General features: G+C 41.8%; 1 pseudogene; it reads right to left on the reverse strand.

The window, feature by feature from the left end:
• Window positions 1–14,021: 14,021 nt before the first annotated feature.
• On the reverse strand, window positions 14,022–14,954 carry LOC101028217 (olfactory receptor 5P55-like; annotated as a pseudogene).
• Between the last annotated feature and the right edge of the window lie 364 nt (window positions 14,955–15,318).

Below are 15,318 nucleotides of genomic sequence, written 5' to 3' on the forward strand. Positions count from 1 at the left end.
TGGAAACTTTTTACTTCTCCATGATCATTACTTACTTAACACCTGCTGCCCTGGAAGAAGCAGCAGTAAAGCCCTTTTGTGATAAGGGCCTGACAGATTATCTTCAGGGATTTCTCAGAAGAGGCAGCTACAGGAGAGGAGACAAGGCTGAGACCCCACCACACATTCTGAATAAGGAAGGGAAGAAGAATGAGCCAGCTGATTTCTCCCAATCTCCAGGGGACATTTGGCAAAGCCTGGAGATGTCTTTGGTTGCCACAGCTGGTGGGAGGGTGCTCTTGACATCTTGGATAGAGGCCATGTATGCTGCTAAGCATTCTACCGTGCCTGGGACAAGGCCCTACACAAATGATTATCTAGCCCCATATGTCAGTAGTATCAAGGTAAGAGACCCTGACCAAGGTCTAGAAAGGGCCTTGGGCCTTTGGTTGCCTCTGAACAGGGATCAGCAGGGAGGCTGGAGATGCTGACACAACAGAGGAGACCTGCTCTGCCCTGCCCCATTCCCCCATTCTTTCTTGATTGTCAGTGACTCATGGGCTTTCCCCTGCACTCCTGAGCCTGCCTAAACTCATGCTGCTGGAGAGAGAAGGAACGTTTCTTCCCAGGTGTGAATCACATGCCCCACACCCCTGGCAGAGACCTCTCCCTGCTGGAGATAGGCTCTCTGGAGATTTGCCCAGAGGGGACAGGCTTACTTCCCTATTCTCTTACCTTGCCCATTGATTTTTCTTCTTGCTCCCTCCTTCCTCAGTAGCTGTCCTGGAGCTCACCAGAAGCTCCTGGCCAGAACCCACTCTACCAGAATTGTTGAGCAGATTTTGAGCACCTGAGAGAGGAAGCCGGTGGGAGCTGCTAGGGTTTTCTCAAAGGGAATAAAAACTGTAAACTTGCCTCTGAATTTCTTGCAGAAACTCAGATCTCTGGGGAGCAGCACTGTTGGTATTTAGACAGGCCTATTGTATAATTTCTTGACCAGATTTCATTGAGTCCTAATTATAAACCCCGGCTCTGTAAGACACACTCTCTGCCCTCATAGCATTTAAAGTCTAGCTGGGGATGCAAAACCTATACCCTTACAACAAATAAAATGGGCTTTAAAGAGGACTCAGTGGCAGTGAGGCTTTAAAGTATTAGACAACTAGGGCTCAGAGTCATGAGTGGAGTTGCTCAGAGCTTGAGAAAGAGCCTGTGTTCTTGATCCCACCAGCTCTGGCTGCATCCTGATGTTACAATTTCCTAACTGTGCAACCTCCGCTGGGAAACAAAGGCAACAGTAAAATCTAGGATTAGATGAGACCGTGAACTGCTGTGTGCTCCCACTGGCCATACACAGTTAGGTACAGCTTGTCCTAGGGAGAATTGCTGGGTGTGAGGCAGTGGGCACTCCCAGATTGCTGTCTCTATGGGAAAAAGGCTATGAGTGTAGCTTGCTGATTAGGAGGAGAGGGATATCAGCTCCTTGCTGGAAAGATGCAGTCCTGACACACTTTGTAGCAATTATATCAGTTACATTGGGCTCTATCAAGAGGCATCTGTCCCTATTCTTGGGAGAAAGATTCCTGCCTACTATTCAGCCTTATGTGTCCCTAGGACGAGAGCTGTAATTTACTAGCAGCTCTTATGTGTTAGACACATTATGCTAGACATTTTGCTGCATTATCCCATTTTAGGCAAGCAACAATTAAGACATCAATCAATACATATGACATATACATTGGTTGGGTCCAGAAAGACAGGACAACTTGAAGTGGGGGCGGGGGAGGTGAGAGTTGGGGCTTACAGGTCACAGGTGGATTTAAGTATTTTTTGATTGGCAATTGGTTGAGTTAAGTTATTATCTAAAGACCTGGAATTAGCAGGTATAAAGAGTTAAGTTATTATCTAAAGACCTGGAATTAACCCGTATCTGGGTTAAGATAAGGGGTTGTAGGGACCAAGGTTTTGTTATCTGCAGAAAGTCTCATAGGTGGCTATCGTTAGTGACAATTGATGGCAATGTTTCCTATTTAGACCTTTAAAAGGTGCTAGACTCTCAGATAATCTCGTCAGGATGGGAAGGGTCTGGAAAAGAATACCTAGTTATGTTAACAGAATTCCTTACAGATGTAAAATTTCCCCCACAAAAGATAGCTGTGTAGGGCCATTTCTCAAAAAATGATAAACATATTCTGGGGTAAAATATTGTGATTTTCTTCATCTGTCATGTGGGATATTATACTAGAGTTGGGTTGGAATTTGGTATCTTATTGCCACAAAGAATCTGTTTTGTTAGTCTGAGGAGCTCTGTTTTAATGTTAATGCTGGTCAGTTGTGCCTGAACTCCTGACCAGGGAGGAGAGGATAAGGCATGTCTGACTCCAGTTTCCCATCGTGGCCAGAACTAGTTTTTCAGGTTTCTTTGGGTCCCCAGGCTAAAAAGGGGGCATCTATTCAGTCAATTGGAGGACTTACAATTATATTTTTGGTTTACACTTTCTGTTTCCAACAGTGGGCCAGGGGCTGGGTGACTGGGAGACATAAGATTAACAAACAAAGAAATGCTGCAGTCACTCATGTCTACTGGGAGAGAACACAAAACTGGCATTTGTAGTGCAGTCTGGTGAGTGCCAGCATGGAGGTAGCATGAGTCATCAACCTGCCTGGTCTCCTTGGCTTCCCTCACGTGGCACAGTGCAGATGGCTAACTGGGTGACTCCACCCTGGTTCAGGTATTGCACGTCCTCCACGTCCTCAGCTGAGGCTGCTGAATGCCACAACCCTAGGCCAGCCACCACATGTGTCCAAAGAAGGCCACCTTTAATAGAGCCAGCTCTACTCTAATGAAAAAACCCACGTTGGTAGTCAGTCAGTAACATGCAGACTTTGGTTTGCTAACGTGGAAAGGAGACAATTTATGGTTTTCTAGCTTTAGCCTTGTTTCTCTGCCTGCATCCGTAGAACTGTGGCTTTCCTAGACTCTGTGCTGAATTAGGCTTCCTGCTTGAAAGTTAAAAAAAAATGTTTTTCATTCAGCCCTCAATCTTTGGTTTCTGGTAACTTTTTGCTTTTTCTTTAACAAAGGCAAACCAGAGCACAGATGAAATCTATCTGTAAGAGATGAAAAAGTTTCCCCAGAAAAGCTTACCTTTAGGCTGGAATTAAAATGATAATAAAGAGATTTGGGCTAGGCACGGTGGCTCTCACTTGTAATCCCAGCACTCTGGGAGGCTGAGGTGGGTGGATTGCTCGAGGCCAGGAATTCTACACCAGCCTGGGCAACATCATGAAACCCTGTCTCTACAAAAAACATAAAAATTAGTTGGGCATGGTAGTGCACACCTGTAGTTTCAGCTACTCAGGAGGTTGGGGTGGTAGGATCGCTTGAGCCTGGGAGGTGGAGGCTTCAGTAAGCTGTGACTACGCCAGTGCACTCCAGCCTGGGCAACAGAGTGAGACCATCTCAGAAAAAAAAGAGATTTGTCAGGTTAACAAAGGAAGTGTTACAGGTTAAGGGTCTCTATCCAGACCCCAAAGGAGGGGTCTTGGATCTCATGCCAAGAAAGAATTCAGGGTGAGTTTGCAGTGCAAAGTGAAAGCAAGTTTATTAAGAAAGTAAAGGAATGAAAGAATGGCTACTCCATAGACAGAGCAGCCCCGAGGGCTGCTAATTGATCATTTTAATAATTATTTTTTGATGATATGTTAAACAAGGGATGGATTATTCATGCCTCTCCTTTTCAGACCATGTAGGGTAACCCCTGACATTGCCATGGCATTTGTACACTGTCATGGCACTGGTGGGAGTGTAGCAGTGAGGATGACCAGAGGTCGCTCTTGCTGCTATTTTGGTTTTGGTGGGTTTTGGCCAGCTCTTTTACTGAAACCTATTTTATCAGTAAGGTTTTTATGACCTATATTTTGTGCTGACCTCCTACCTCATCCTGTGATTTAGAATGCTTAACTGTCTGGAAATGCAGCCCAGTAGGTTTCAGCCTTACTTTATCCAGCTCCTATTTAAGATGGAGTTGTACTGGTTCATATGCCTTTGACATTTCCCCACCTCCCTTTTATAAGAGAACCCTTAATCCTAAGGGTTACAGAGGGATGAAGATCCATCTTCTGTAACTTTTTCAGGCTGATTAGGGGTGATGACATTTCTGCTTAACTATCAGGATCTCTTGAATTCAGGGTAGAGAGTAGTTTAGTCAGAGAGCATCGGTATGGTAAGGTCCATTCATAACTCTTGAGTTTTGACAAAAGGTGATACCTTGAAGGTTAATACATGTTTAACTTAAGAAAACCTTCAGTAAGTTTGTCCTGTATTCATACACAAGGCATATAACAGCAATATATTCCACAAGAGTAAAGCAAAATAAGTAAAGTTATTTCAAGTAAACTAATTAGAAGGCTTTTCATGAACTGGGCAACTGTTGGAACTAAGCTGATATGGAGTTGTTAGCTGATTGTAATGTGCCCAGAATTAGAACACTGATCCAGATTTTTACATTACTCATCTCTCTTATTTCTTCTAGCAACAGTCAGAGATTACTGGTTGGTTCACAGGAATAAGCAGGGTTAGCCTAAATTGCAGAAACAAACTTAGAAACAAATGATGAGAGTAGAATCTAGTAATAGTTTTTGAAACATAATAATTCTCTCTCCAGTTTCTCATTTTTACTAAAGACAAATCATAGAATGATTTGCCTTATTATATTCGGTCTAATTATTTGTATAAAGTACAGCAAGAATAATTATTTTTCACATAAACTCTTACTTAAAATTAGCTTTCATGGAACTCTGTTCCATAGAAGGAATTTCAGATAAGAATTTTTAAAGCTGAACCCAGCCATGGGTTTGTATCCTCAAATATCTATGAGTTAGGTAATCTTCTTCCCTTTTGAGGTCCCAAGATAACTCACCACAGGTCAGAAACCCTGTACAGGCATTGCTGTAGGCAAGGTATAAGGCCAGTTCATCATGGGGCTTTCACTAGCTCTATAAGTCAAATTTAATTCCCTAAAGGAAAACACACCTTTTCAGTCAAAGCCTTAGAAAAATAACCAGTTCCTCCAATTGTGTTCTGTTACAAAAGAAAACAGATTCTTATTGTACCTATGCAAACAACTGTATTGCCATAAGTTAAGAATACTCACAATTAGTTTCCAAATTCTGGAGAAATCAGGTAGAGAGAAACAAATAGGCTCCAAATTTTGTTCATAGGAGTATACTCAAGTGTTAAAAGCTGTAAATAGCTCAAAAGAAAAGTTTCCTTGACTGTGAAAAACAAAACAAAGGATCCACAGCATTTTAAACCAAGTTGAAAAGATTGGACTTCTTCAGTTTAGTACATGTAGTTAACTTCTGTTTGATAGTTGTGAACATTTTAGCTCTCTATGAGAATTCTGAAAGTTTTTTCCTCTGCTCTGATGTCACAGTCTCCAAAGTTATCAGAAAACTTGCATTTAAGAATAGGAGTTAGAGTTCTATAATTGATTATAAACCCCCTTCTAAAGAGGATTAAAACAAGACATGAATTGTCTGTGCATGATAAAAAGTTTTAGGACAGTCACTATTAAAGCCACAGTTGAAAAGGAAATTTGGTTACTTCTGTGGCACACAAAATTTTCCACAATAATTATAATAATTATTAATATATACTAAGTCATGTTAGATTTATAGGCATTTCCCATAACTTTGGAGCATATACCAATAATACATTTCTGCAAATATAGTCCAAAGAAAGAAAAAAAAATTTCACATTTGATAATGCTTCCTGTATGATTTTTATAACAAATAAGCCAAATTTCACCTTTACATTAATGTACTATTAATGTTAAATCCAATTTTTAATAAAACCTTATAGATATATTTATCCAATTTTCATGTTTAACCATAAGGTAAGATTCTTGAAAACCTTTTATAACCCTTTACATTTTTTTTTTTTTTTTGTGAAAGAGCAGATTAGTGCTCTAAGAAAAACCTGTTGTAGTTTTATTCCAATGCTTAATTTACAGAAAAACTGAATAATACCCCTTTAACTTTAGCCAATATGTTCACACCCAAACTCTCTTACAATTAATTTTTATAAACCTTCCACAACTTGTTTAAACCTTTAGCTTTATTCTATCTAACTTAAAACAATTCTTTAACTCTTTAGGCAAAAACATCCACATTCTTACACCTTCTTATAACTTTTACCAAAAGTACATTCTACTTTCCTTACACAACTTACGTGTATAATTATTTCTTTAATAGTCTCAATTATATGTTACAGTGTTAACTTTTAGCAACTTACTTTTGGTGAAAACCCTGGTTAGTAAGCAATTTTAATTGTGTACTAGGTGTGGAACCTCCACCAGGACACACCAGGCAGAAGTGCAGATAAGGGTTGACTCTCCAGCATACCTAGGGGGTGTGGCTAACTTCACATGTCCCCAGATCTTACCTCACTTAAGCAGCCAAGTTGCACAGTAAGAGTCAGAGTGGCATTTTATGAAGCATTTAGGAGGTCTAACAACGTTTGAATTGTACAATGTTTCTTGCATAAATTCCCTTTCCCAAATTCTTTCACGATTTACACAGACCATCTGAGACATTCTTGGACTTTCTGACTTTCCCTAAATATCCCTCCTTTTAAACAACCAGTTATTTCACTTAGGACAATAATTTATCATTCAAGATTCTTTCTTACATAAAATCTCTTTCTTTATAATCTTCTTTGTATAGCTAGGGGGCATGACTAATTCCACACGTTCCCAGGCCTTATCTAGAATCTAAAGGCTTTAAGGTAGGTAAATTGAACAATTTTTAAAAGTTCAAGAAGTAGTTTATGACCTTAAAGCATTTAGCAAACTTATCTGACCTGTGTAATGTAGACTAAATGCTTTCATATTATCAATAATTTTTAAAGCTATTTTTGTGTCCCAAAGATTAGTAAAGCTATACGTACTAAAAGACATTACAGTTTATTTTGCTTTCAAAATATTTGATTTAAGTGTATCGTTATGTTTAAGCCAATTAATTAGAGCTCTTTTATGTAAATGTTACACACAACACATTTATAGCTACACAGAAAGACAGAAGAAGATGACTATAGTAGTTGTAAGATTTTTCATTTGTCAGTTTTTATGTTTCTTTTTTTTTAAGATGGAGTTTCACCATGTTGGTCAGGCTGGTCTTGGACTCCTGACCTTAGGTGATCTGCCTTCCTTGGCCTCCAAAGTGCTTGGATTACAGGTGTGAGCCACCACACCCAGCCTAGTTTTTAAGTTTCTTAATTGGACTAATGGGTTTAGGTGGAGCTCTTGGAAGAACAGGGCCAGGAAAAGGGTTTTGGTACCTCCTGGTTTTTTCTCCAAGGAGTCCAGGCTGTTACAGCTTGCATGTCTGCTTTTAATTAAACTTAGTCTAACCATAGTAATCTTTAATAAAGTCCTTTTAGAATTTTTTATGCCAAACGGTCGATGTTTCTGGCTTTTGAACTTTACCAAAGGTAACCTCCCAAGTGCTTAGAAAAAGGAACTTTTAAGACAGTCCATGGAGGAGAAGAGAATAGATAAAGTCGCAGAGATATTAAACCAGAAATGACTTACTTCCTAGGTGTGGAATTGAACCTGGACTGCCACTGTGAAAGTGCAAAACCTTGGCTACTGAGCTATAGCAAAGAGCAGTCACCATTTCCCTTCCCAGAAGGAATCTAGAGTAGTTAATTTTGAGCTTGCAAAGGCTTTAACTATTTAATATGATTTTTAGAGCTAACTATGACATGAACCCTAAAATTACTGTTCCCTGATGTCGGAGACCAAAAGAAAGTACTGCCATATGATTAAAAGGTCAAACTCCCAGTGGGGCATAGTGGCTCATGCCTGTAATCCCAGCACTTTGGGAGGCCAAGGCAGGTGGATCACCTGAGGTTGGGAGTTTGAGACCAGCCTGACCAACAGGGTGAAACCCTGTCTCTACTAAAAATACAAAATTATCTGGGCATGGTGGCACACACCTGTAATCCTAGCTACTGGGGAGGCTGAGACAGGAGAATTGCTTGAATTTGGGAGGCAGAGGTTGCAGTGACCTGAGATCATGCCATGCCATTGCACTCCAGGCTGGGAGAGTGGGACTCCTTCTCAAAAAAAAAAAAAAAAAAAAAAAGTCCAGTTCCCAGGGACATAAAACAAGGTGGAGACTTCTTCCAGGTTTTGTTTGTTTCAGGGACCTGCAGCCAAATTTGTGACTAACCAGTTTGCTGGGTCATCTTGAAAAGCAGGCTTACAAGTGTTCTAAGCCCATGTTTTATCCTAAAGTACACCTCGACACAGAAAAACGAATTCATAGCAGAGAATATACCAGCTTCAGAGCAGCCTTGGAATTCTTTTTCACATTAATCAAGACTTTACAGAGGAGATAAACACTGATTTTTTTTTAATCGTTCATTCAACCTGTTGCACAGAGAGGAGAGAAGCCAGAAATCTGACTGGCAAGAGATTCTTACCCTTTTGCTGGCATGCCAGGCCTCTGGGTTTCCTTTCCCTGAGAGGCTCTAGTGATCCGCCTTGTGGCACCATCACCCTGGGGGTTAAGCTACATCATAAAGGAAAATTATTTTTTTTCATTCTGGACAGAGAAAAATACTTGTGGTAAAACATAGACATTAGCCACTCTGCTTAGCAGCCAATATCAAACTGGCAAGGCTTAAATTTGCACGTATATGGGCCCCATCATCTTTAATCCAACCTCTGACTTGTAGTTACAACACATGGTCTCTGGGCAAGACGGTTGCCCTGAGTAGTAGAAAACATAAGAAAGGGAAAGGAGAGAGGGAAAAGCACTGCCTTTGGCAGGGTAGGGAAGACAAAATAATCAGGGAGGCCAGAGAAAGACCCAATCATTGCAGCGACACTGAAAAGTTCAGGCAGCTGCTTCTCAGTGGCAAAGGGATCTTTTCCATCAGCTCTCAAGTGTCCCCTTTTAGGGAGGAAAAAGCTCCCCAGGTCGCATCATCCTGTATATGCCTAACCCTGTCATCCACAGCCATCAGCAAAGAGTGTAAGGCAGATTAATCCAAAGAGAATAGCAGTTAACATCCCATGATGCCAAACCTATTCTTAGCTGAGAGGGTCTTTACTGAGAGGGGCCTCAATCCCCCTAAATCTTAGATGGGAATCTAACCCTCCTAAGCTGGAGCTGTAATGCACGTTTGGTCAAGTATTCTTGCCTTTTGTTAAGAGGGTCCTCTAACCCACTCTTTCTTAGGAGAGATTCTAACTCACCTAAGTTGGGCCTATAACCCAGTCCCATTCTTTACCTGGGTACCCACCTCTTACCCAAAGTTGTCCCATCAGTGCTGCAGTCTATTTCTTTGGATTGGGGTCTTCTCAGTATTGTCCCTTTTGTGGTTCACGAGAAAGATGTTACCAGACCCCACCACTTACCCAAAGTTAGCCTTTGGGTCTGGGTTTCTGCACTATAGTCCCTTCTGTGATTACTAGAAATATGTTACAGGAAAGGGGTCTCGATCCAGATCCCAATAGAGGGTTCTTGGATCTCGCACAAGAAGAATTTAGGGCAAGTCTGCAGTGCAAAGTGAAAGTAAGTTTATTAAGAAAGTAAAGCAATGAAAGAATACCTATTCCATAGACAGAGCAACCCCCAGGGCTGCTGGTTGCCCATTTTTATGCTTATTTTTTGATAATATCTTAAATAAGGGGTGGATTATTCATGCCTCCCCTTTTTAGACCATATAGGGTTACTGCTTGACATTGCCAGGGCATTTGTAAACTGTCATGGTGCTGGTGGGCGTGTAGCAGTGAGAATGGGCAGAGGTCACTCTTGTTACCATTTTGGTCTTGGCGGGTTTTGACCAGCTACTTTACTGCAACCGGTTTTATCAGCAAAGTCTTTATGATCTGTATTTTGTGCTGACCTCCTATCTCATCCTGTGATTTAGAATGCCTTAACTGTCTGGAAATGCAGCCCAGTAGGTTTCAGCCTTATTTTATACAGCTCCTATTCAAGATGGAGTTGCTGTGGTTCACATGCCTCTGATGGAAGGAATGGGAGAAGCACATTCCAGGCACTGGGGAAGATGTCAGTAAAAGAAGTATGTTAACTGCATGGCCTGCTCAGGCTAGGACAGGTTGTCTACTGTAAGCAAAAAACTTGGTGTGATAAAAAAGGCAACAGACATCTTTAATAATGAATGGTGGGGAAAACTGGGTTGAGGGAGAACTGGAGAGTTTGCCTGTCTAAAATAGTAGCTGCAACTCAGCACCAGATGATTATGGCCGAGAATAAGACTGGTGATCACTTTCATCTTTCCTTCCTAGAGAAACTGGGAATAGTAAATTTTAAAATGTGATTTTGCTAAGGTCTAAATGTTAGTGTCCCCGCACCCCCAAATTCTTATGTTAAAATCCTAACTCCGTAAGTTGATGTTATTAGGAGGTGGGGCCTTTGGGAAGTGATTAGGTCATGAGGGTAGAGTTTTCATGAATGGTATTAGTGCCCTCATTAAAAAAAAATTAGCTAGGCATGGTGGCATATGCCTGTAATCCCAGCTATTTGGGAGCCTGAGGCAGGAGAATTGCTTGAACCTGGGAGGCGGAGGTTGCAGTGAGCTGACATTGCGCCACTGCACTCCAGTCTGGGTGATAGAGCAAGACCCTGTCTCAAAACAAACAAACAAATGAACAAACAAACAAAAAAACAAAAACAAAAACATGAAAAAAAAACAAACCCAGAGTTCCCTTGTCCCTTTTACCATGTGAGGACACAGTGAGAAGATGTGAACCACTGAAGCTGCCATGCCGCAAGAAAGACCATGCCAAATGCAGACCCTTTTGCCCTGGACCTCCTAGCTTCCAGAACTGTGAGAAATAAATTTCTGTGGCCAGGCATGGTGCCTCACACCGGTAATCCCAGCACTTTGGGAGGCCGAGGCAGGAAAATCAAGTGAGGTCAGGAGTTTGAGACCAGCCTGGCCAACCCTATCTCTACTAAAAATTCAAAAATTAGCCAGATGTGGTGGTGGGTGCCTCCATGAAAAAAAAAAAAAAAGAAAAAGAAAAAGAAAAGAAAGAAAGCAAGCCTCATAGCCTAATCACCTTTTTACAGTCCCACCCCTTAATAACATCACAATGACAATTAAATTTTAACCTTTTTTTTGGTGGGGGTGGGGTAGACATTCACACTACGGCAGCTACCAAAGGGAACAAGCAGCTGGCATTTTTTTTCTCATTCCTCAACCTTTTTTCTTCAAACACTGAAATGATGGCTAGAGCTTCAGCAGCGATATTGGGCCAAGAGGCAGCCTTAAGAATGGAAGCTGCATTAGTCAACTCGGGCCGCTATGACAAAATGCAACAGACTGGGTGGCTCAAACCACAGGAATCGATTTTCTCACAGTCCTGGAGGCTGGAAGTGGATCCAAGAGCAAGGTGCTGGCAGGGCTGGTTTCTTCTGCATCCCCTCTCCTTGACTTGCAGCTGCCCCCTCCATTGCATCCTCACATGGTCTTTCTTCTGTGCACACCTCTAGCATCTCTTTGGAGTCCAGATTTCCTCTTCTTACAAGAACACCAGTCAGATTGGACTAGGGCCCACTGTAAAGGCCACACTTTAACTTAATCACCAATTTAAAGGCATTATCTCTAAATACCATCACATTCTGAGGGATGGTGGTGGGGGTTAGGGTTTTAACATAAATCTGGGGGAGACACAATTCAGTCCATAATAAGAGAAATTAAAGAACTTTCATTTTTTTCTGAAAGGAAGTTGAGAACTGTGTGCAGGGGGTTCCATCACAATTAGAAGTCCTGGGTTCTCTGTTCTAAGCTATTGTATGGCCTTCCAGTGAGACTTAGAGATAATCAGGTAAACCTCTCAGATTTTTTTTTTTTAATTTGTAAAATGGAAGTAATAATACCTAGCTTATTTATCTTACAGCATTTGGTGAAGATCAAATAAAATAATGAACATGAAAATGTTTTGAAAAACATGAATTGGCCAAGCATGGTGGCTCACATCTGTAATCCCAGCACTTTGGGAGGCCAAGGTGGGTGGATCACGAGGTCAGGAGTTCGAGACCAGACTGGTCAACATGGTGAAACCCCATCTCTACTAAAAAAAATACAAAAATTAGCTAGGTGTGGTGGTGGGTACCTGTAATCCCAACTACTTGGGAGACTGAGACAGGAGCAATGCTTGAACCTGGGAGGTGGAGGTTGTAGTGAGCCAAGATCATGCCAATGCACTCCAGTCTGGGTGACAGAGCAAAACTCTGTCTCAAAAGAAAAACATGAATTATCTATATAAATGTTCCTAAAGTCATTTGTTTACCTCCTTTGCTCTGTGTATCACATGTATTGTGATTTTTCTAAAACTTAGGTTTTAAAAAGTTGTTTATTTAAAACCCTTTTAATTAGAATCATAAAAGCAGCATAAAATAGAAAGGAAAACAATATAACATTATTAAATACTAACTAATTACGGTTAAGTGCTAAAACTTTGTCTCTGTTAAAAAGGAGACATCATTAGGGATGGTTTAAAGTCAAACTAGTATCAAATAGAGACTTCAACTTTGAAAATATTAGAAGAGCTGAAAAAAGAAGATTGGAAAAGAAAGAATGTTCTCATGGTTCAATGAAATTTATTTATTTATTTAGAGACAGTGTCTTGCTCTGTTGCCCAGGCTAGAGCACAGTGATGCGATCTCAGCTCACTGCAATATCCACCTCCTAGGTTCAAGCAATTCTAATCCCTCAGCCTCCTGAGTAGCTGGGATTACAAACATGCACCACCAGGCCCAGCTCATTTTTTGTATTTTTAGTAGAGGCAAGGATTTTCTATGTTGTCCAGGCTGGTCTCTAACTCCTGACCTCAGGTGATCTGCCCCTCTCAGCCTCCCAAGGTGCTGGGATTACAGACGTGAGCCACCTCATCTAGCCAAAATGTTATTTAAATATCATAGCTATGTGATATGGTTTGACTGTGTCCCCACCCAAATCTCATCTTCAGCTGTAGCTCCCTTAATCTCCATGTGTCATGGGAGGGACCCAGTGAGAGGTAATTAAATCATAGGGTGGGTTTTCCCGTGCTGTTCTTGTGGTAGTGAATAAGTCTCATGAGATCTAATGGTTTTATAAGGGGCAGTCCCCCTGCTCTCTTGCCTGCCATCATGTAAGACGTGCCTTTGCTTCTCCTTCACCTTCTGCCAGGGTTGTGAGGCATCTCTAGCTATGTGGAACAGTGAGTCCACTAAATCTCTGTTTTGTTATAAATTACCCAGTCTTGGGTATTTCTTCATAGCAGTATGAAACTGGACTAATACACAACGTAGTATGCTCTTACCCTTAAAAAACATTGATGTATAAGAACATGTGATCCTATGGAGTGGTTTCCCCAGGGAAGCGAGGAAACCAACAGTTTGTGAACAGTTGCTTGTGCCAGACTCTGTGGGAACCCATATTCTCCCTCATGGAGGCCTAATAATAACCAGTTGAGATGGGTGTTACTGTCTAGTTTTCACTTGGGAAAATGGGGGTTCAGGGTCTAGGTGACTGACTCAACATCACACAGATGCCAAGAGAAGGGGTCACTCAGAGGCAAGGTGAACTGAGGTGTGGGTGCACAGGCTCCAAACCCCATGGTTGCTCCCATCCCACTTTATAATGCCATGATCCAGTTTCTCCTTATGATATCTTTAAGGAATGCTGCCATTGTCCCTTTCTGAGATGTGGTCATCAGAAAAAGTAAGTACAGTGCATTGGTTGAGAATATAGTCTCAGGGAACCAGACTGCCTCTTTTCAGCTGTGTGATTTTGGGCAAGTTACTCAGTTTTTCTGTGCCCCAGACTCCTAAGGGATAATAATAGTGCCTATTTCAAACACTTGTTGTGAGGATTAAATGGGTTGATAATATGTCAAGTGTTTAAAGTATTGATGGCACATATTTTGCTCTATCTAAGTGTTAATATTATTCATGTTTATATTGTGGCTACCATGTTATTGCTTGGGATAGGATGCTCAATACTCCATACTTTGTTCTCAAGACAGCTTGCAAAGGCATCTCCTCTTCAAAGCATATTTTACATCTTTATTCCTCAGGCTGTAGATCAGAGGGTTCAGCATGGGGATGACCACAGTGTAGAAGACAGAGATGACCTTGTTGTTTTGTTCCATGGGCTTGTGAGAGCTTGGTTAAGCATACATGAAGGTGACGGTGCCATAAAAGAGGCAGATGATGCTGAGGTGGGAGGCACAGGTGGAGAGAGCTTTGCTCTGGGCATCCAGGGAGCACATCCTGCAAATGGTCACCAGGGTGTAAGCATAGGAGACTAGGATAATGGTGATGGTAAAGAGGATGAGCAAGGCACAAGATGAGAAGATAATGGTCTCGACCTCAGTAGTATCTGCACAGGCAAGATGGAGCACAGTGGGGATGTCACAGAAATAGTGGTTAATGACATTGGGGCCACAGTAGGGCAGCTTAAAGATGCATCCAGTGAGCAAAGCTGAAATGGCAACAGAAACAGTATAGGAGGTCACCACCAGCAGCACACACAGATGTTGGGACATAATAGTGTGATAGAGGAGAGGGTGGCAGATGGCAGTGAATCGGTCATAGGCCATGATGGCCAGGAGCAGGCACTCAACAGTACCATGGAGGGTCATGAGGGCCATCTGGACCACACAGCCTGCAAAGGAGGTGGATCGGCTTGAGACAAGGAAGCTCTCCAGCAGCCTGGGGGTGTCCACCGTAGAAAAGGAGGAGTCTATGAAAGAGAGGATGCTCAGGAAGAAGTACATGGGTGTGCGGAGCTGTGGGTCTGCATGGATCAGGGTGATCATTCCCAGGTTGCCCACGACAGTGACTGAATATATGAACAGAAAGAGCACAAAGAGGATGCCTTTGAGGTCCTCCTGCTCTGTAAGTCCCAGCAGGTGGAACCAGGTGACTTGGGTGTGGTTCTCCACCATAGTGTGCATGTCACTGCAGAGAGACCAAATAAAACATGCATGTACCCTAGAGTTAGGGTCAGTACCCAAAGCTTTTAAAATATCCCCGGGACAGGCAGTGGAATGGGAAGAGGAAGAAAAACTGCTAAGAACAGAACACCTGGTATGAGCCACGTGTTAACTCATTTTTAAAGCAGCTATTGAAACCTCATACATACCTTGTGTTTAAATATTGTGTCCATTTATATTTAATGAGATGATCAACTTATCTAAGGTCACAAAGCTAGTACATAAGAAAAGTGGAATTAGAACTCAGTCTGACCAGGCACAGTGGATCACGACTGTAATCCCAGCACTTTGGGAGGCTGAGGTGGGTGGATCGTCT

Source organism: Saimiri boliviensis, chromosome 6, assembly GCF_048565385.1.
Source record: "Saimiri boliviensis isolate mSaiBol1 chromosome 6, mSaiBol1.pri, whole genome shotgun sequence".
In the NCBI taxonomy this organism is placed as follows: Eukaryota; Metazoa; Chordata; class Mammalia; order Primates; family Cebidae; genus Saimiri; species Saimiri boliviensis.